Below are 23103 nucleotides of genomic sequence, written 5' to 3'. Positions count from 1 at the left end.
CTTTGTGTGGCCTGTCCAACATGCGTCCCCCCCAGCTGAAGGCGGGGAGAGTCACCCATCTCCTTGGGGACTCTCTTCGTCGAGGCGGAAAAAGCGGGACAGGCCATCCGCGTTGGCGTGGTCTTGGCCTGGTCGGTGCTCCACAGTGAAGTCCATTCCCTGCAGGGAAATGGACCAGCGCAAGAGTTTTGGGTTCTCCCCCCGCATCTGCATCAGCCACTGCAGGGGTCGATGGTCGGTTTGTACCCGGAAGTGGGTACCGAAGAGATAGGGCCGGAGCTTTTTGAGGGCCCACACCACTGCGAAGGCCTCCCTCTCGATGGTGCTCCAGCGCTGTTCTCGGGCCAGGAGACGTCGACTGATGAAGGCCACCGGCTGGTCATGACCTTCGGGGTTTAACTGAGAAAGGACGGCTCCGATGCCGTGGTCGGAGGCGTCGGTCTGTACCATGAATTCCCGACTGTAATCGGGGGCCTGGAGCACAGGGGCGGTGCATAGAGCGGCCTTCAGCTTCTCGAAGGCCGCTTGACAATCGGGGGTCCAGTTAATCCGCTTCGGCTGGTTCTTGGACGTGAGACCCGTGAGGGGCCCCACGATGCTGCCGTAGTCCTTCACGAACCGCCGGTAGTAGCCGGTGAGCCCCAAGAAGGCTCGGACCTCGGTCTGGGTGACGGGGGGCTGCCAGGACTGGATGGCAGCAATCTTAAGTTGTAGCGGGGCCACCAGCCCGCTTCCCACTTGGTGCCCAAGGTAGGTCACAGACCCTTGGCCAATTTGGCACTTGCCAGCCTTAATTGTGAGGCCGGCCCGCTGGAGGGCCTGTAGGACCTCTTGGAGGTGACGGAGGTGGTCGGGCCAGTGGTGGCTGTATACAGCGATATCGTCCAGGTAGGCAGCGCTGAACTCTTCCAGCCCCGCCAAGACCTGGTTCACGAGGCGTTGAAACGTGGCGGGGGCATTCTTCATGCCGAAGGGCATGACCTTGAATTGGTAGTGGCCATCGGGGGTAGAGAAGGCTGACCGTTCCTGAGCCCTGGGTGTGAGGCCGATCTGCCAGTAGCCCGCTGTTAGGTCGAAGATACTGAGGTAGCGGGCGGCCCCCAGCCGGTCGATCAGCTCGTCTGCTCGGGGGATCGGATGAGCGTCGGTCCGGGTGACAGCGTTCAAGCCCCGGTAGTCGACGCAGAATCTCAGTTCAGGTGCGGTGCCGGGGGCAGCGGCTTTGGGGACCAATACAACCGGACTGGCCCAGGGACTGTCCGAGGGCTCGATGACCCCGATTGTGAGCATCTTGGCCACCTCCTCCTGTATGCAGGCCCGTACCCGATCTGGTACGCGGTAGGCCCGGTGTCGGACAGGGGGACTGTCCCCGGTGTCCACGTCGTGCAAACACCAAGGGGTGACCCCGGGGGTGAGGGAGAACAGGGTAGCGAACTGCAGCAGGAGGTTCCGGCAGCCCTGGCGTTGCTCCGAAGGGAGGGCGTCAGAGAGCCGGACCCCGTCCACGGAGCCGTCATTCTCCTGAGTCTTCAGAAGATCCGGGAGGGGTTCGGAGTCTTCCTCTGCCCCACTGTCCGTAGCCATCAGGAGGCTGAGTTCTGAGCGCACAAAGTGTGGTTTGAGTCGGTTGGTGTGGAGGACCCGAAGGGGGTTCCGGGAGGTCCCCAGGTCGATGAGGTAAGTGACGGGGCTTTTGCGCTCGACCACTTTGAAGGGCCCCGTCCACTTATCTTGCAAGGCACATGGTTCGGTGGGGGACATCACCCATACTTGTTGTCCAGGCTCGAACTCAACGGAGGAGGCATTGTGATCATACCACTTCTTCATGTCCTCCTGGCTGGCCTCGAGGTTCGCCTTGGCGATCTCTCTGAAGCGCCGGGTCTGATTGCATAGGGCCAGGAGGTATTTGAAGACGTCTGGAGGGGTCTTTAGGGGGGCCATCTCCCAACCTTCTTTTACTAGGCTGAGGGGCCCTCGCACAGGGTGCCCGTACAGGAGTTCGAAAGGGCTAAAACCGAGGGACTTCTGGGGAACTTTGCGGTAGGCGAAGAGGAGGCACGGGAGTAGTACATCCCACTGGCGACGGAGGGGCTCTTCCAATCCCCCAATCATCCCCTTGAGGGTGCGGTTAAAACGCTCCACTAGTCCGTTCCCTTGGGGGTGATAGGGGGTCGTGAATCTGTAGGTGACCCCGCATTGTTGCCAGAGGGACTTCATGTATTTGGATATAAAGTTCGTGCCTCGGTCGCTGACGACTTCTCGGGGGAAGCCTACCCGGGAGAAGATCCCCATTAGGGCCCGGCCAACCACCGGAGCTGTCACGGTCCGTAGGGGCACCGCCTCGGGGTAGCGGGTGGCATGGTCCACCAGTACTAACATGAACCTGTGTCCTTGTGCCGTGCGGGGGTCCAGAGGCCCCACGATGTCTATCCCCACCCTCTCGAACGGGGTGGTGACCACAGGGAAGGGTTGCAGAGGGGCTTTCAGCTTCCGACCACTCTTCCCGCTGGCTTGGCATGTGGGGCAAGATCGGCAGTGGTTCAGGACGTCGTTCCTCATCTTCGGCCAGAAAAAGTGGGTCACTAGGCGGCTGTACGTTTTATCTTGGCCCAGGTGTCCAGCCAGGGGGACATCGTGGGCCAGGTTGAGCAGAAAGTCTCTGAAGCGGAGAGGTACCACCAGTACTCGACCGGCCCCCAGCTCGGCGATTCTTTGCTCGCTGTATAGCAGGTCGTTATCCCAGTAGACCCAGTGAGTTCCGGTGGAGTCCCCTGCGTTCTGGGCGCTGGCTTGTTGGCGGAGTCCCTCGAGGGAGGGACAGGTCTTTTGTTCCTGGCGGAACTGTGCTTGGGTGGGCCCCCCCTCTTGACGCCACTGAGCCAGGTCAGGAAGGTCCTGGGGTTGCGCGTCCCCTTCGGCCGTCGGGTCTGGGAGGCTGGCCTTGTCGTTGTCTTCTACTGGGGCGACTGGGGGCGGAGGTGCTGGCCATTCTGGTTCTTCTGATCGAGGGACGGCACGGGCGGCCATGGACCGGGTGGTTATGCAGGCCCAGTCCGGGAGGCCCAGCATCCCCAGGTGCTCTCTTCTCTCAACGGTGGCCCACGGGGAACTCTCGAGGTCATTCCCCAGGAGGCAGTCCACGGGGGCATCGTCCCGGACCGTCACCTTCAACAGGCCGGAGACCCCTCCCCATTCGAATGGAACGCAGGCCATTTGACACATACTTTCAGAGTTGTCTGCCGAGCGGACGGGGCAGAGAATGTTCGGCAGGATCTGCTCGGGCTTCACCAGGTGACAGCGGACGGCCGTCACACTGGCGCCTGTGTCACGCAAGGCCTCGGCTCGCTGTCCATTAATGGTCACCCACTGACCGTATTTCCTGGTGTTAGCGGGTAGGGGAGCCCGCGGGACCATGTCTCTTCCCCCTAAGCACGCCAGGACCATGGCGGCCGGTTCCCACTCTTGCTGGGCCGGCTCATACTCCTTTGGTTCCTCCAATGATCGCTCTTCCCCCAGGGCGGCGGCAGCTACCTGGCGGGGCTTGGGTGTTTGGTTCTGCGGGCAGCTCGGGTCATTGGCGTAGTGGCCGACTCGCTGGCATCGGTGGCACGTGACGTTGGCTCGGACCCCAGGACGCCACGGGGGGTTGCCCCGACCGGCCGGAGCCGGGGTGCTGGCCACGGGTGTTGCGGGCAAGGCGTCTCTCCCTCGCCCCTGGCCCCCTCCTCCTCCCCGAGGACGGTGCTGGCCTTGGTTGTTTCTGTTCTGTTCGTGTGGCCCCCTCCGGCCCACTCGGGTGCTTTCCCATCGGTCAGCTTCGGCGGCGAGCTGCCGGGGGTCAGTCAGCTTACTGTCGAGGAGGTGCTGCCTGAGCTCGACGAAGCAGTTGTTCGACAGGTGCTCCCATACCATCAGGTTAAAGAGTTGTTCGTAGGTGGTGACCTGGCTCCCCTTTATCCAACCCTCGAAGGCACGGCTGAAATAGTTCACGTATTCTACCCAAGTTGTACCTGGGATCCGGGTGCAATCTCTGAACCTCTGGCGGTACATCTCGGGTGTGAGGCCGTAGCGGGTGAGGAGGGCTGCCTTCATGTGGTCGTAGGACGACATTTGGTGATCTGGGAGCTGCAGTAGGGCATCGCGCCCCTCGTTGATAAACCTCCCCCAGAGTCCGGCTCCCCAATCACTCCGGTCGATCCGGTGGGAGGTCATGGCGATCTCGTAGGCTTTAAACCACTGTTGTATGTCGTCTTCTCGGACATACTCGCGGACAACATCCTTGGGGATGTGGACTTTTTTCTCGATTGGCCCCGGGGTGTGTGGTCGCTCAGGCACCCCCAGTTCTTTATTCTGTTTCCGAAGTTCTATTTCCGCCAGTTTGCGCTCGTGCTCGAGCGTTATTTTTTTCTCCTCCAGCTCTCTCTGTCTCTGCTTCTCTTCTCGTTCATCTCGGAGCCGCATGTGCTCGAGGTTGAGTTTCTGTTCAGCTAACTTGAGTTCCCCATCCATCTTGAGTCGTGCCATTTCCAACTCGTGCAATCTGGTTCTTTCTCTTTCTCGGATCTCCTCCTGCGAGAGGCCCGTTCCCCGCTCCTCGGGAGCCGTGGCGTTCCCCTCTGGTGTGATGCTGCTTTGGTCAGAGGGTCCGGCGACCCCAGTTTCTGTCCACGACTCTAGGGCGTGCTTTAGATCATCTTTGGTACTCAGGCCGGTGGTAGCAATGCCAAGTTCTATGCAGAATTGTCTCAGTTCGCGGTGGTTGTATTCTTCTAATTTATCCATTTGGAATTTCTCGGTGGAGTTGCTATCTTTGGCTGACATCGTGTTGTTGTCGTGGGGTGAGCTACTCTCTGTACGATTACGCCTTGGTTCGGATCGCGCCGCTGGCCACCAATGTTAGAAAGGATAGACGGACCGGGAGGGTCGGCCGGGGTCAGGAGGAGAGGTCTCCGGGGAGAGCCGTCTCCAGCGATCGTACAGACAAGTAACTTCCCCCCCACAGACAGATACCACACACGGATAAGGTTCAGTGTTCTTTATCAGCACTTCTTAAGGTACGGTTGAATGGTACAAGGAGGTCTGGACTCAGGGGTCCCCTCGATTCAAGTCTCTCAAAGCAGGGTAAGGGGTAGCGGGACAGTCTGTCTACCAGTCAGGTAGTTTGGATGAGATGATGATTAGCTCACAATCCTCGAGCTTAGTTGGTGCGGGCCGCGGCAGCGCCAGCAGGTCCCGGGAAGATGGTCGATGTACGGTCCGCGGCAGCGCCAGCAGGTCCCGGTGAGGATGGTCGTTACAACGGGCCGCGGCAGCGCCAGCAGGTCCCGGAAAGATGGTCGAGGTACGGTCCGCGGCAGCGCCAGCAGGTCCCGGTGAGGATGGTCGTTACAACGGGCCGCGGCAGCGCCAGCAGGTCCCGACGAGGATGGATGTTGTAGAAGGCCGCGGCAGCGCCAGCAGGCAGGACGATGGTTCACAAGAGCGGGCTACGGCAGCGCCAGTAGTCCGTCAAGGCTGAGTTCTCTCGGTGTCTCTCGACTCCAGGATACAACTGCCTTCCTGCTCCGGAGTTGCCCCAGTTATAGGGCAGGCGCTCTTTGATGTCCGGACCCTCGCACTTGGAGGTCGGAGGGCCCGGGATGAAGGTGTCCAGACACCCAGCAGGGGGTGGAGCCAGCGCCTGGGGGAGCTGGAGGCGATCGGCACCTGGCGGGGGAAGAGCTCTTGACACTTCGTCCTCCCATTGACCTGCCAAGTGGTCCGCTCACCTCCCGGGTGGATGGTGGTGCCGGGATGTCGGGGCCGGTCAGGCCCGGGGTTAGGGTCGGGGCGAGGCCACGCGGCCTCGTGGTGCAGGGCCCAAGATGGCGGCTTGAACCGGCCGGGGGAGCCAGTGGGGCTGGGCCCCGTGATGAGTAGAGGTCCGAGGGCAGAAGATCCGTCGGGAGACGGGGTACGGGTGCTTTTCGTGGGTTATGCCTGGTGGGCCGGAGCTCGGGCCCTGTCGTGCGGGGAGGGAGCAAGCCCTTCGTGTGGCCTGTCCAACAGTCTGTGACCTACCTTGGGCACCAAGTGGGAAGCGGGCTGGTGGCCCCGCTACAACTTAAGATTGCTGCCATCCAGTCCTGGCAGCCCCCCGTCACCCAGACCGAGGTCCGAGCCTTCTTGGGGCTCACCGGCTACTACCGGCGGTTCGTGAAGGACTACGGCAGCATCGTGGGGCCCCTCACGGGTCTCACGTCCAAGAACCAACCGAAGCGGATTAACTGGACCCCCGATTGTCAAGCGGCCTTCGAGAAGCTGAAGGCCGCTCTATGCACCGCCCCTGTGCTCCAGGCCCCCGATTACAGTCGGGAATTCATGGTACAGACCGACGCCTCCGACCACGGCATCGGAGCCGTCCTTTCTCAGTTAAACCCCGAAGGTCATGACCAGCCGGTGGCCTTCATCAGTCGACGTCTCCTGGCCCGAGAACAGCGCTGGAGCACCATCGAGAGGGAGGCCTTCGCAGTGGTGTGGGCCCTCAAAAAGCTCCGGCCCTATCTCTTCGGTACCCACTTCCGGGTACAAACCGACCATCGACCCCTGCAGTGGCTGATGCAGATGCGGGGGGAGAACCCAAAACTCTTGCGCTGGTCCATTTCCCTGCAGGGAATGGACTTCACTGTGGAGCACCGACCAGGCCAAGACCACGCCAACGCGGATGGCCTGTCCCGCTTTTTCCGCCTCGACGAAGAGAGTCCCCAAGGAGATGGGTGACTCTCCCCGCCTTCAGCTGGGGGGGACGCATGTTGGACAGGCCACACGAAGGGCTTGCTCCCTCCCCGCACGACAGGGCCCGAGCTCCGGCCCACCAGGCATAACCCACGAAAAGCACCCGTACCCCGTCTCCCGACGGATCTTCTGCCCTCGGACCTCTACTCATCACGGGGCCCAGCCCCACCGGCTCCCCCGGCCGGTTCAAGCCGCCATCTTGGGCCCTGCACCACGAGGCCGCGTGGCCTCGCCCCGACCCTAACCCCGGGCCTGACCGGCCCCGACATCCCGGCACCACCATCCACCCGGGAGGTGAGCGGACCACTTGGCAGGTCAATGGGAGGACGAAGTGTCAAGAGCTCTTCCCCCGCCAGGTGCCGATCGCCTCCAGCTCCCCCAGGCGCTGGCTCCACCCCCTGCTGGGTGTCTGGACACCTTCATCCCGGGCCCTCCGACCTCCAAGTGCGAGGGTCCGGACATCAAAGAGCGCCTGCCCTATAACTGGGGCAACTCCGGAGCAGGAAGGCAGTTGTATCCTGGAGTCGAGAGACACCGAGAGAACTCAGCCTTGACGGACTACTGGCGCTGCCGTAGCCCGCTCTTGTGAACCATCGTCCTGCCTGCTGGCGCTGCCGCGGCCTTCTGCAACATCCATCCTCGTCGGGACCTGCTGGCGCTGCCGCGGCCCGTTGTAACGACCATCCTCACCGGGACCTGCTGGCGCTGCCGCGGACCGTACATCGACCATCTTTCCGGGACCTGCTGGCGCTGCCGCGGACCGTGTGCCGACCATCTCGACCGGGACCTGCTGGCGCTGCCGCGGCCCGTACCAACTAAACCACCAAGCTCGAGGATTGTGAGCTAGTCATCACCTCATCCGAACTACCTGACTGGTAACCAGACTGTCCCGCTCCCCCTTACCCTGCATTGAGAGACTTGAATCGAGGGGACCCCTGAGTCCAGACCTCCTTGTACCATTCAACCGTACCTTAAGAAGTGCTTATAAAGAACACTGAACCTTATCCGTGTGTGGTATCTGTCTGTGGGGGGGAAGTTACTTGTCTGTACGATCGCTGGAGACGGCTCTCCCCGGAGGCCTCTCCTCCTGACCCCGGCCGACCCTCCCGGTCCGTCTACCCTTTCTAACACCACTAGACTGGGGGGTGTCACAGGTGTGGGGCTGGCTCAGCACGGCAGACACACAGCACTGCTCCCTGCTCACATCAGATGGGTAGGGTATATGCATCCCTCATGCAGCTGGGGTGCAACACTCCACATATACACTAACCCACATGACAGGGGACTTACACACACACCAATGTCCAGGGGACTAACACATCATTTGGACACTCTCACCACAGGTACACTCAACTCACACACATCTGTGGGTACAGTCACCTGTCACACTGAGGGGACCACAGAATCACATCAGGACTGTAGAAACAACATTCCCAAAAGGATTAGCCAGGCTGAATGTGGCATGCACCATGCAGTGATTGTCACAGTAAACACTATGCAAGTGAGGAGTGCAGATATGCACTACAGCATGCTCTGCATGGGAGACATGAAGCATTCCCCCCCCTGGGACCCACTCTAAAGAACATTGCATGTCTGTCACACCTGGACACAATGCCAGAAGTCACAGTCACTAAAAAGGGGCACAGTCTAAGCTAGTGGAGTCATCACTCACCTGCTCCCCTGGTCGACCATACAGCATGGGGTACTGTGGGAGGATCACATCCAGCAAGGCCACATTCTCCTCCAGGGTAAATGGCTGGGCCCTCTCCCCTACGGCACCCCAACAATGGCAGTACGGACCGTACCCACATCCCAAAGGCCTGGGTATGGGCCGTACCCCTACATCACACCAACAATGGCGGTACGGACCGTATCCACGTCCCAAAGGCATGGGTTCGGGCCGTACCCCTACGGCACCCCAACAATGGTGGTACGGACCGTACCCACGTCCTAAAGGCATTGGCACGGTCTGTACCCCCATTGTTGGTGTGACGTAGGGGTACGGACCATACCCAGGCCTTTAGGACGTGTGTACGGGTCGTACCACGGCAGTGGACAGACACATAGGGGGGTGTGGCCATCAGCCCCAGCAGTGCCCAGACATATGAGGGGTGGGTACATAGGCCTCCCAGCAGTGCCCAGACATATGAGGGGTGGGTGCAGAGTCCTCCCAGCAGTGCCCAGACATAGGAGGGGTGGGTGCAGAGTCCTCCCAGCAGTGCCCAGACATATGAGGGGTGGGTGCAGAGTCCTCCCAGCAGTGCCCAGACATAGGAGGGGTGGGTGCCTATCACTCCCGGCAGTGCCCAGACATAGGAGGGGTGGGTGCAGGGCCCTCCCAGCAGTGCCCATACATATGAGGGGTGGGTGCCTATCACTCCCAGCAGTGCCCAGACATAGGAGGGGTGGGTGCCTATCAATCCCAGCAGTGCCCAGACATAGGAGGGGTGGGTGCAGAGTCCTCCCAGCAGTGCCCAGACATAGGAGGGGTGGGTGCCTATCACTCCCAGCAGTGCCCAGACATATGAGGGGTGGGTGCAGAGTCCTCCCAGCAGTGCCCAGACATAGGAGGGGTGGGTGCCTATCACTCCCAGCAGTGCCCAGACATATGAGGGGTGGGTGCAGAGTCCTCCCAGCAGTGCCCAGACATAGGAGGGGTGGGTGCAGAGTCCTCCCAGCAGTGCCCAGACATAGGAGGGGTGGGTGCAGAGTCCTCCCAGCAGTGCCCAGACATAAGAGGGCTGGGTGCCTATCACTCCCAGCAGTGCCCAGACATAGGAGGGGTGGGTGCAGAGTCCTCCCAGCAGTGCCCAGACATAAGAGGGCTGGGTGCCTATCACTCCCAGCAGTGCCCAGACATATGAGGGGTGGGTGCAGAGTCCTCCCAGCAGTGCCCAGACATAGGAGGGGTGGGTGCCTATCACTTCCAGCAGTGCCCAGACATAGGAGGGGTGGGTGCAGAGTCCTCCCTGCAGTGCCCAGACATAGGAGGGGTGGGTGCCTATCACTCCCAGCAGTGCCCAGACATATGAGGGGTGGGTGCAGAGTCCTCCCTGCAGTGCCCAGACATAGGAGGGGTGGGTGCCTATCACTCCCAGCAGTGCCCAGACATATGAGGGTTGGGTGCAGAGTCCTCCCAGCAGTGCCCGGACATAGGAGGGGTGGATGCCTATCACTCCCAGCAGTGCCCAGACATATGAGGGGTGGGTGCAGAGTCCTCCCAGCAGTGCCCAGACATAGGAGGGGTAGGTGCCTATCACTCCCAGCAGTGCCCAGACATAGGAGGGGTGGGTGCAGAGTCCTCCCAGCAGTGCCCAGACATAGGAGGGGTGGGTGCCTATCAGTCCCAGCAGTGCCCAGACATATGAGGGGTGGGTGCAGAGTCCTCCCAGCAGTGCCCAGACATAGGAGGGGTGGGTGCCTATCACTCCCAGCAGTGCCCAGACATATGAGGGGTGGGTGCAGAGTCCTCCCAGCAGTGCCCAGACATATGAGGGGTGGGTGCAGAGTCCTCCCAGGAGTGCACATGCATAGGAGGGGTGGGTACCTATCACTCCCAGCAGTGCCCAGACATATGAGGGGTGTGTGCAGAGTCCTCCCAGCAGTGCCAAGACATAGGAGGGGTGGGTGCCTATCACTCCCAGCAGTGCCCAGACATATGAGGGGTGGGTGCAGAGTCCTCCCAGCAGTGCCCAGACATAGGAGGGTGGGTGCCTATCACTCCCAGCAGTGCCCAGACATATGAGGGGTGTGTGCAGAGTCCTCCCAGCAGTGCCCAGACATAGGAGGGGTGGGTGCAGAGTCCTCCCAGCAGTGCCCAGACATAGGAGGGGTGGGTGCCTATAACTCCCAGCAGTGCCCAGTCATATGAGGGGTGGGTGCATAGGCCTCCCAGCAGTGCCGAGACATAGGTGGGGTGGGTGCCTATCACTCCCAGCAGTGCCCAGACATAGGAGGGGTGTGTGCCTATCACTCCCAGCAGTGCCCAGACATAGGAGGGGTGGGTGCAGAGTCCTCCCAGCAGTGCCCAGACATACGAGGGGTGGGTGCAGAGTCCTCCCAGCAGTGCCCAGACATAGGAGGGGTGGGTGCAGAGTCCTCCCAGCAGTGCCCAGACATAGGAGGGGTGGGTGCCTATCACTCCCAGCAGTGCCCAGACATAGGAGGGGTGGGTGCCTATCAATCCCAGCAGTGCCCAGACATAGGAGGGGTGGGTGCAGAGTCCTCCCAGCAGTGCCCAGACATAGGAGGGGTGGGTGCCTATCACTCCCAGCAGTGCCCAGACATATGAGGGGTGGGTGCAGAGTCCTCCCAGCAGTGCCCAGACATAGGAGGGGTGGGTGCCTATCACTCCCAGCAGTGCCCAGACATAGGAGGGGTGGGTGCAGAGTCCTCCCAGCAGTGCCCAGACATAAGAGGGCTGGGTGCCTATCACTCCCAGCAGTGCCCAGACATATGAGGGGTGGGTGCAGAGTCCTCCCAGCAGTGCCCAGACATAGGAGGGGTGGGTGCCTATCACTCCCAGCAGTGCCCAGACATAGGAGGGGTGGGTGCCTATCACTCCCGGCAGTGCCCAGACATAGGAGGGGTGGGTGCAGGGCCCTCCCAGCAGTGCCCAGACATATGAGGGGTGGGTGCAGAGTCCTCCCTGCAGTGCCCAGACATAGGAGGGGTAGGTGCCTATCACTCCCAGCAGTGCCCAGACATATGAGGGTTGGGTGCAGAGTCCTCCCAGCAGTGCCCGGACATAGGAGGGGTGGATGCCTATCACTCCCAGCAGTGCCCAGACATATGAGGGGTGGGTGCAGAGTCCTCCCAGCAGTGCCCAGACATAGGAGGGGTGGGTGCCTATCACTCCCAGCAGTGCCCAGACATATGAGAGGTGGGTGCAGAGTCCTCCCAGCAGTGCCCAGACATATGAGGGGTGGGTGCAGAGTCCTCCCAGCAGTGCCCAGACATAGGAGGGGTGGGTGCAGAGTCCTCCCAGCAGTGCCCAGACATAGGAGGGGTGGGTGCCTATCACTCCCAGCAGTGCCCAGACATATGAGGGGTGGGTGCAGACTCCTCCCAGCAGTGCCCAGTCATAGGAGGGGTGGGTGCCTATCACTCCCAGCAGTGCCCAGACATAGGAGGGGTGGGAGCAGAGTCCTCCAAGCAGTGCCCAGACATAAGAGGGCTGGGTGCCTATCACTCCCAGCAGTGCGCAGACATAGGAGGGGTGGGTGCCTATCACTCCCAGCAGTGCCCAGACATATGAGGGGTGGGTGCAGAGTCCTCCCAGCAGTGCCCAGACATAGGAGGGGTGGGTGCCTATCACTCCCAGCAGTGCCCAGACATAGGAGGGGTGGGTGCAGAGTCCTTCCAGCAGTGCCCAGACATACGAGGGGTGGGTGCAGAGTCCTCCCAGCAGTGCCCAGACATAGGAGGGGTGGGTGCCTATCACTCCCAGCAGTGCCCAGACATATGTGGGGTGGGTTCAGAGTCCTCCCAGCAGTGCCCAGACATAGGAGGGGTGGGTGCCTATCACTCCCAGCAGTGCCCAGACATAGGAGGGGTGGGTGCAGAGTCCTCCCAGCAGTGCCCAGACATAGGATGGGTGGGTGCCTATCACTCCCAGCAGTGCCCAGACATATGAGGGGTGGGTGCAGAGTCCTTCCAGCAGTGCCCAGACATGGGAGAGGTGGGTGCCTATCACTCCCAGCAGTGCCCAGACATAGGAGGGGGTGGGTGCAGAGTCCTCCCAGCAGTGCCCAGACATATGAGGGGTGGGTGCAGAGTCCTCCCAGCAGTGCCCAGACATAGGAGGGGTGGGTGCCTATCACTCCCAGCAGTGCCGAGAGATATGAGGGGTGGGTGCAGAGTCCTCCCAGCAGTGCCCAGACTTAGGAGGGGTGGGTGCCTATCACTCCCAGCAGTGCCCAGACATATAAGGGGTGGGTGCAGAGTCCTCCCAGCAGTGCCCAGACATAGGAGGGGTGGGTGCCTATCACTCCCAGCAGTGCCCAGACATATGAGGGGTGGGTGCAGAGTCCTCCCAGCAGTGCCCAGACATAGGAGGGGCGGGCGCCTATCACTCCCAGCAGTGCCCAGACATATGAGGGGTGGGTGCAGAGTCCTCCCAGCAGTGCCCAGACATAGGAGGGGTGGGTGCCTATCACTCCCAGCAGTGCCCAGACATAGGAGGGGTGGGTGCAGAGTCCTCCCAGCAGTGCCCAGACATAGGAGGGGTGGGTGCAGATGAGTCCCAGCAGTGCCCATGGAAGGAAAAGGGTGGAGTACCCACAGATACAATGCCCACAATTGTCAGTCAAGTGCCCAAAGACCCTGCAGAACACGTAACACATGTGTGCGAGGCTGGGAGTACACACATGCATAGTGCGTAAAAGGGAACATGTCCACATGAAGTCATGTCAATATACTCCATACACAAGTACAGTGACCACCAAGGATGCCACAAATGATGCAGGTGGAGACATTGCTGAGCATGCATGGCCAAAGTTGAAGGGATCCGACACACACCCAGGACATGTAGACACAGCTCAGCACAACAATTGGGAAACACCCTGCAGGGAAGATGTCAGGGTCCACAGAGGAAGGAACACACCTTGGGACAATGTCACCATACAGTAAGAGCTTACATGACCAAAGATTATTTGCAGAGACCTTGTGATGGCACACAGATACCAGGGTCCACCCCATGAGCAGCACACTACTACATTTCCCAGAGACCTAACACATTATCACCACCCCAAATCATGGAGCAGCACCACCAACAGCAATACCAGAAAAGCATTTGTGTGCAAAAGAAAAGAAAAAGGCTTTATTCAGCATAAAAAATATTGGATTTGAAATGTACACTATTTACAAGGCCCATAGGGCAGTCCATATTAGAATTCCTGGTGGGGGACACATTGGGACGCGTGTCCCCTAGCTTGCCTGCACAGTTCAGAGTTTCTTTTCTTCCACACGGGGGAGGGCATCATGTGGGGGGGAAGGACCAGGCACCGCAGGGACAGGAGGGGCAAGGGTAGGCGTTGTGGGTGCAGGGACGGAGGACTCCACCACAGGGGGTGGGGCAGCGCCAAAGGTGGTGGTTAGGATGGCGCTGCACACGGTTGCAAGGTCCCCCAGTGTATCCCCTGCACCCGAAAGAACCACAGGCCCCAATGAGGGGGGGGGTCGGAGGGATGGGTTGCAGCGGTACTGAGGGAGGGTGTGGACAGGGGGGGACTCAACTGCCCTGCCCAGGGACTGCCTTAACCGCTTGCGGGGTGGTGTCACACTGGGGCTGAGGGACAGACTGGTCATGAAGGACTCTTTGTCCGACTGTTGGGCAGGAGAACTAAGGGGAGTGGTTTTGGAGGAAGTGGGTCATGAGGACTGCGGACTCCCACTGTGGCTGCGTGGCTGCTGTTTCCCCCCCGACCCAGTGGCTGTGCCTACTTCCCCCTGTGTGTGCGTGACAGGAGGTGTGCGCTTGGCCTTCCCTGGTGGTGTGCTGCCTGTGTCTGATGGGGTGCGTGCATGGGGACGTCTGGGTGTGCTTGGGACAGGCATGGGAGTGGGAAGTGTGGATAGCGCAGGGGTAGGGGGGGACGCAGCGCTGCAGGAGAGCCGCTGCTGCAGTCAGTGTCGAGTCTATGGACCTCAGCAACATGCGTTGGTCAGACATCGCAGCTGACATTCCCTCCATGTACGACACCATCTGTGTCAGCAGTCTGGTGTGGTCATGGAGGACATTAAGCTGCAATGTCTGACCAACCTGCAACTGGCGCAGAATGTCCACAGACTCGGCATTGACGGCAGCAGGGGAGACAGGGGCAGGGGGTGCGGTGCCTGGCACGAAGGAGACATGTTGTCGCCTAGCACGGACGGAAGGGACCCGAGCAAGTGGGAGGTCGGTGATGGGAATGGAGGTGGCGGCGAGAGATGGAGTGCTGCTTTCAGCCCTGGGAGCAGCCTCCGCCCCCTCTGGGAGCTCAGCCTCGGACCCGTCAGCATCATAGTCGGTGGTGGAACTGGACAGGTCCTCCGCATGACTCCCCTCAGCCTCCGTGCCACTCGCTTGGTCAGACTCGACAGCACAGGTGGAATTGGTGCTCGATCCCTCCTCAAGGTCCGTGCCAGTGTCTCCCTGGGTTCCCCCGACGATGCTGGGGGCAAGGTGAAGAGAAAGGAAATAATCAGATACCTGTATACATATGACACATGATTCAAAACTACATAGGTCACAGTGCATAGCATGAAAAGCAACATGAGTAACATCTACAATACAAGGCACATATGTAGGCCCTGCACCAGACAGTTGGTTGACCCACCATGCCACAGAGAAACAATGGAGAGCATGACACAACAGCAAATAACTTGATATCAAATTAGACAGAGGATCCCGTGTCTGGGGACACTCGAGCACAGCATCTGGACCACACACCGTTGCCAAAAAAGGGATGAGCAGGAACCATGTATTTTAACTTTTGGCACATGCTGCTTAACAAGTACATGAAATCATGGACAACATGACTGGGTCACTGCATGTTGAGTGTATGTCCAGACAAACATCACATACAGGCCAGACCTTGCAAGGAGACATAAGGTTTGGACATGTAGGCCTTGCCCGCATAAACACCCCTACCTGAGACAATGTGATTGAGACAGAGGAAGTACTTACACCTCTTACTCTGGGATAAAAAACGTGCCCTTCAATAAATCCTGATTGTACACAAACTACCCCTCGTGCGCCTGTCCACACATATTATTGACAAACAACCATCATCAGATAGTTGTACCAAGACACACAGGCACTGGCCACTGTGAGTATGCACAAGCAAAATTAAGTCACCCTGTACAGTGGACACATGTAGCACACTTAACGTACATACAAATTAGGCCAGGGTACAATGCCACAGAGCCCAACCTATGGTGCAGACACAGAGAATGTCCACATTGTTGGATGACACACATGATACCTAGGAAAAGGTGCCCCAGGGGACTGTAGTGGCCACACTCCTCCATGGTCCTGAATGGATATGACTGCAACTGAAGCAACCGTCCCTGCACTATGCATATCTCCCACTCATGAACATCATGTCTGAGGGCACAACATTGGACATGCATGCTGTAAGGCTGTACACTTTTAAGAGACACTCCTATGTCGGGACTCAGCATCAGTGCCAACTAACATGGACCCCACAATGACTGAACTGGACAGGGCACAGGCATGGTCCCAACACATGTCACACACCACCCCCACACATGATGCTGCAAGCATTGGGCACTTGGATTAAATGGCAGCCTAGATAACCTTGTGCAAGAGTGACTACACACATACCAGGGAACACATGTCAAGGAGGGGAAGGGAGGAAGAACAGCACCGGTTTACTTGGGGTAACAGAATATGCACTGCACATATAAAACCTGGCAGTGTATCCATGCGACTGCGCACTTCCAATGCTGGTGACACACAACAAACACACATGTACCTACCCCCTTCCTGCTGCTGCTTCTCCTGTAAGCGCCTATCCATCTCAGGGAACACCACCGCCAGTACACACCGGCGCCCACGGTTTTTATGTCCCTCAGGTGAGTCCCCCAGCAGGACCCGTGCGATCCTCCTCATCCAGCACCGGATATCTTGCCAGCGTTTCCTCACCTGGGCCAGGCGCCGCTTCCGACCCTCCACCGACCTCACGGCACCGACGGCTTGCCTCCAAATCTCCCCCTTGGCATAGGCACCTACCTGTGAGGATGAAAAAGTGAGAATACTTAAATACACCTGCTAAATGTCACAGAGACACACATTAGAACAATTTTGCTGGTTTGAACAGGGCATAGTATGCAGCCAACTCATTGCACCTTTGTCATAGGGACATTATCCTCTGGGGAAGGCCAAATGCACTATGTGGCATTGAAAGTACACAGGTGGCATGAGGGGTGCGACACAATCAATGATCCAGGCTCACACTGTGCATCACAAGCTACACCAGGATTATGTACAGCACCTCAAAGCAGTCACATGCCCCAGGCCACTGACGCAACCTCAGCAGAGTACACAGACACACACAGGCACAGGACAATCACCTGCCATTGCCAACTGCGGGTACAAACCTCACTCTGCACATGTGCCACTAGACTGGGGGGTGTCACAGGTGTGGGGCTGGCTCAGCACGGCAGACACACAGCACTGCTCCCTGCTCACATCAGATGGGTAGGGTATATGCATCCCTCATGCAGCTGGGGTGCAACACTCCACATATACACTAACCCACATGACAGGGGACTTACACACACACCAATGTCCAGGGGACTAACACATCATTTGGACACTCTCACCACAGGTACACTCAACTCACACACATCTGTGGGTACAGTCACCTGTCACACTGAGGGGACCACAGAATCACATCAGGACTGTAGAAACAACATTCCCAAAAGGATTAGCCAGGCTGAATGTGGCATGCACCATGCAGTGATTGTCACAGTAAACACTATGCAAGTGAGGAGTGCAGATATGCACTACAGCATGCTCTGCATGGGAGACATGAAGCATTCCCCCCCCCTGGGACCCACTCTAAAGAACATTGCATGTCTGTCACACCTGGACACAATGCCAGAAGTCACAGTCACTAAAAAGGGGCACAGTCTAAGCTAGTGGAGTCATCACTCACCTGCTCCCCTGGTCGACCATACAGCATGGGGTACTGTGGGAGGATCACATCCAGCAAGGCCACATTCTCCTCCAGGGTAAATGGCTGGGCCCTCTCCACAGACCTGGACATGGTGCCACAGGAATCACGAGCAGCAGCAGTGTTGTGAAATGAAAGGATGTGCAGGCAAGTGCTCTCTCATGGAACCTGGCTGCCTTATATCTGCCTTGCTGGCCTGTTTCATTTCTAGGAGTACTGAGTGATTGGTCAATCTCATTTGCATCCTACGTTTCCTCCAATCCCTTTAAACCTACCCCAGTGAGGGCCTTTGCATGGTTTAAAAATTGAGCATGATGTCAAGTCAACAACCACTTTGCAACATAGTATATTGTCTCAAACCGACTTTTGCTGGCCACCTGATGCAAACATTTAAACTTGAAACTCGGTCTCCATGACAACCAGCATGCATTTAGGGCCTTATACTTGTCCCTCATGTGTCCCCTATGTAATTTCACTATTCACACACAGGTACGGTGCGTTCCACGGCCCTAGGGCACCACTACTCCAGTGATACGGTCCGTACACGCGTGTGTAGGGTCCGTATCACTATGGGAGTGCTGCCGTAGGTGTACGCCATAGTGATACGGTCCGTACACGCGTGTGTAGGGTCCCTATCACTATGGGAGTGCTGCCGTAGGCATACACCATAGTGATACGGTCCGTACACGCGTGTGTAGGGTCCCTATCACTATGGGAGTGCTGCTGTAGGTGTACGCCATAGGGATACGGTCCGTACACGCATGTGTATGGTCCCTATCACTATGGGAGTGCTGTCGTAGGCGTACGCCATAGGGATACGGTCCGTACACGCTTGTGTAGGGTCCCTATCACTATGGGAGTGCTGCCGTAGGCGTACGCCATAGGGATACGATCCGTACACGCGTACTCCTGAGCAGTTGACAGGTGTCAAGGGTGAGTTCTATGCCCTGGGAGGGATGCCCCATGTCATTGGGTCCATTGATGGGACACATGTGGCTTTGGTACCACCACAGGCACAGGAGGTAGTCGATAGGAACCGCAGACATTACCACTCCATTAATGCCCTTGTGGTGTGTCTTGCCAACATGGTGATTTCCCATGTCTGTGCTCGTTTTCCAGGATCAGCACACGATGCCTACATCATGAGGCGTAGCAGGGTGCCTGGAATTATGCTGCAGCTGCGCAATGAACGAGCATGTATTGTTGGTGGGTATACTCTGTCAGTCCTGTATTTAGCGTCATCTTTCTGACTTACTGCTTCTCCTGACCCACTTCTGTCCATGATGTTTCCATGTATGGGACTCTGGCTATCCCAACATGCCATGGCTGATCACGCCTCTCCGCAACCCCAGAACGGCTGCCGATCACCGCTACAACAACGCCCATGGGCAGACCAGGCGAGTGATAGAGAGGACTTTTGGCCTCCTGAAGAGCCGATTCTGGTGCCTCCACAAGACCGGCGGAGCACTCCCATATGCACCGGTGAAGGTCTGCAAAATCTTCATCGTCTGCTGCATGCTGCACAACATGGCAGTGGAGAAAGCTGTGCCACTCATCCTGGATCCGGATGAGCAGGAACATCCACCCGTGGAGGATGAAGGGCTTGGTGACGAGGCAAGTGATGTGGAGGAGGAGGAGGAAGAGGACATCCGGAGTCGGCTCATACGCACCTTCTTTGCTTAGTGGTGAGTTCCAGTGTCTGAGTGTGCACACATTGAGCCTTGTGTGGCATGTGTTGCAATGTGTGGGTCCATCTGCATGTATGCTAAGTGAGTCAGAGGTGTGTTTGGATGTGTCACTCGAGTAATGGTGCAATAGAAGAATGTTTTTCCTGAGACATCATTTTCACCTAGCATGTTGACAACCTTATACGTGTCGAGTACATGCCCATTCATGCGGATGTGCTTATTTTTGGCTGACTTCTTGTGTGTCTCTCATCCCCAGGTATTTGCGCATGCTGTCTGCTGGTGGCATTGTTGTGCTATTGCTCATGAACACAGCAACGTGTGCTGAATCAGCGTTACATGCACGGACATGTTGGAAAATCTCCTTTGGGTAAGGGATGCAGCACGGCTTTTTGGGTGTGGTATTTGTTTGGAATGTGTGTGCACTGCTCCTGTTCATGTTTGTTTACTTTGCATACATGTAGAATCACCATGGGCCACATGACATGGAGCTGGATTCACCTGAATTGATAGTCACACTTGGTGACAGTCATCTGTAATGGGATAGTGGATTGTGATGAAGGCATCAATGTGTGTAACACTGCCCTCGGAAACATACGGGATGCACCGGGTTGACATAGTGTGGGACATCCCCATTAGAGGCTCAATGGTGAATAGCAGCCTCTCCGTGAGCAGCAGGGGGTGTTTAGCTCTAACCCGTCACTTGTGTGCCAGTTCTATGGATTTCCAGCATCTGTGGTGCAAAGGGGGGTGCCAGTGTCGGTCCCACATGTTCACTCACATGACCTGTGCATCTTTTAATATAGATGCATTTGCCTTCCGGCACACATGACTAATAAAGGTGTCCCTCTGCCTCCAAGGTGCCTCATCTCTGTCAATACAGGTCTCTTGCCACTGTGCATGCGGCATGGCTGGCAGAGTTATCACAGATTGTGCATATGAGTCTATGTGTAGAGTAGCAAGAAGCAAGCTGTTTGTCAGGGATTATAATCTGTATTGTGCATGATGTACATGGCTGTGTAGGTATTTTGCCATGTCAGTCTCCACGACGGCCACTGTGCTGCATGTGCATCCATTGTCTGTGTGTGTGCCGTGTTGAACCAGACACTCCTTCCTTAACATACACCTTTTGCGTAGTTCCTTTCTGACATCATTGTCTTTGTGTGCAACTTGTGGCATGGTTTTCTGGACATGGCGCATGCTGCTGCAGGCCCTGCAGCAAGGGCACACAGAGTTTCTAGATTTAGCCTCACACACACGCCTCTAAGACGCACCCCCCTTCCTCCCTCCACCCATAGATTTGGGTGTAATCTGCTTGTGTGTGACACAGTTGCGGTCACGAAGGCTGGACCGTGTGCACATGCTACGTGCACATTGCACGTGCCTCATGTCCTTGCATGTGCCACATCACGCTACACCATGATGTTGAGGCCACCCACCAAGCAATGTCCATCCAATACATCTGTTGCATGCACTCAGGCATGCACTAATCACCCACACAACACCTTTGCATTATGAGTGTGCAACTCCAACTGCCTACACAGTACTGGCACGCATTCCAGGCCCTGTCACAACAACCAGGTCATGTCCCTCCTACTCCCCACCGGCTCTGTACCCCAACAAGGCCATGGGAGTGGTACTCCAGGCATCTGCATGTAGTATGGTGTCGTTGTGGGACACATGACAGAGGTATCATGTCTCATCGTGTCAGTGTACAATGTGTCCAGGATCCCCCTCTACACCATGACATGCGCACTGCATCTCATCATCATCTGGTGCCCCATTGACAGCCAGGTGCTCCTCACCCTCCCCAAAGACGCAGTCCTTGCCAGTTCTCATATTCAATAATGCATGTTATCCATTGGCAGATGGCTGAACATCAGCCACCTGATGCTGGACTTGTACAGGACTGAGGCGGTCATCTGTGGATTGTTCCCTTACAGCTGGGTCAACTGCTTGTGTTCCACCCGCAAGGACCCTGCACAGGCACACAGTGTCCACGCACACAAGCTGGTGTTCATCATGGATTGCTTGCTCACATGTGCTATGCTGATCACCAGCATCTGTACCTCAGGCTGCAGCACACTCTGCATTATGCACAAGATCCACAGTTCGATCTACCTCAAGGCAAGACAGACCATCCCCCAGGTCAACTACAACATCCGTGTCTAATCCTACCCTGCACTCTACTGAGGAAATATGAATTTTGTGATCAGTTATGTCCCCTATCGTAGACCCCAACGGCTCCATGTGCATGCTATAAGTACATGTATGTTCCCTCCTGCTCCAGTTCTGAAGACGCAAATATATGTGCGTCCACCGTCAACATGTCCTCTTTCAGATCCGCCATGAACGGGTCAGATATTCCATTCCTAAGTATGAAAGGCCACCGACTTTATGTGGTTCACTTTCCACATCTCACAGATTCAGGCGAGTAGGCCCGAATTCTGTCATCGAGCCTTTTCCTGCCTTCTGCCTCTGAAAGCTCCAGTCTGAGCCTGCATCCGTGACCATGAACTTTGTCCTACTCCCTGCGCGGCTAACGGTGCCTGATCCAGCCTGTCGCATGCCAAAAACTGTATTTCACCTTCGAGATTATCTCCTTCGCTCCTCATCCGATGCATTCCTGTCTAGTAGTTTAGGTAAACATTCTTCCAGCTACCGTGCAAAGGGCCAGGCTTCGCTGCCCCCATGCCAGTAATTCATAGCCCCGTTACCATGGAATATTCCTACCCCCTCGCATCTAGTGTAGACACTTAGACGCTTGTACACGCACTAACAGTCAGTATAGTCAGTATAGAATAAGATTCTATCCTAAGAGACCTTTCCTTTTGGATAACACAGTTCTTTAAACATAGGATATTAGATATGATTTGGAATTAGGTTGACATAACCCCAGACTTCTGTCTCCACATGTAGAGCTAAAATGTCAAGTCTCCTTCACCCTCTAGTTGCACGTCGATCACACGTCATGCAGCTGCGCGCGCATCTCTGCCACATATTTCTGCTGACATTGCAGGATTCTTTTATGGATCCACCCACTTGTGATATCATGTTTAGTGACGTTTATTAAATTACGCCCTTTATTAGCTACGTATGCACCTTTTATCAGCTGTTACGTCTCTTGCATCTGCTTTACTGTAATGTTTTTTCTATAAAACTGCCTATCTGTCAATAATATATGCTCCCTTCCTTCCTGAACTTTCGTGGTGATGGAACAGAAGGCCCACAATTCGAATTGTCTTCCTTTGTACAGGAATAAAGCCTTTTAAAACCTCTAATACCACGGATTCTGCCTCTTATATTTACTGAGTTATTCTTGATAGATTTTACCGCATAAAAAATAGTACCGGTAACGAAATATTTACCACAGAAATTGGCGCCCGAATAGGGACACTTTCTCATCTCACGCGCCGGCGGTGCGTTGCAGGCCCGGTCTCCTGCCACAGCTGAACGGACAACAAAAACGCGTATCTGCAGGATTTCCTGTGTCTCCTTCCGGCCAAGCGGGGACGACTGAGGCTGCGATCAACACCCAGACGAGGCGGTGAGAAGTGCGAAGTATCCCGACCAGAGCCTAGCTGAGAGAGCAAGATCCGAGGTATACAGAGACCCGCCAGGTTCCGAAGTTCCGAGTACAGTCGAGTCGAATCCAGTCCGGTCCAGTTTCAAGTTCCGTTCCGAGGCCTTCCGTTCCGAGCTACCCGGTGAGTACCATTACCGGGGAGGCATTTAACGTGCACATAGTCTGTGCCGGTCAAGACGGGTTTGGGTACACAAATCCGGTCTGCACTGTTCTAGCAGTGTATCTGTACTGTTTAGCAGTATATATAGTAATATAGTATGTCTTGCATATAAATAAGTATTATCCAGTGTCAGTATAATGTCAGTAACCAGTTTTCTATTAGTTATCATTGTTCATAAAAACTGTTAAACGTTAAATGTTTTAAATACGTTTTATA

The sequence above is a fragment of the Triturus cristatus genome, chromosome 11 (genome assembly GCF_964204655.1).
Source record: "Triturus cristatus chromosome 11, aTriCri1.1, whole genome shotgun sequence".
Classification (NCBI taxonomy): domain Eukaryota; kingdom Metazoa; phylum Chordata; class Amphibia; order Caudata; family Salamandridae; genus Triturus; species Triturus cristatus.
This window is presented reverse-complemented; position numbering follows the sequence as displayed.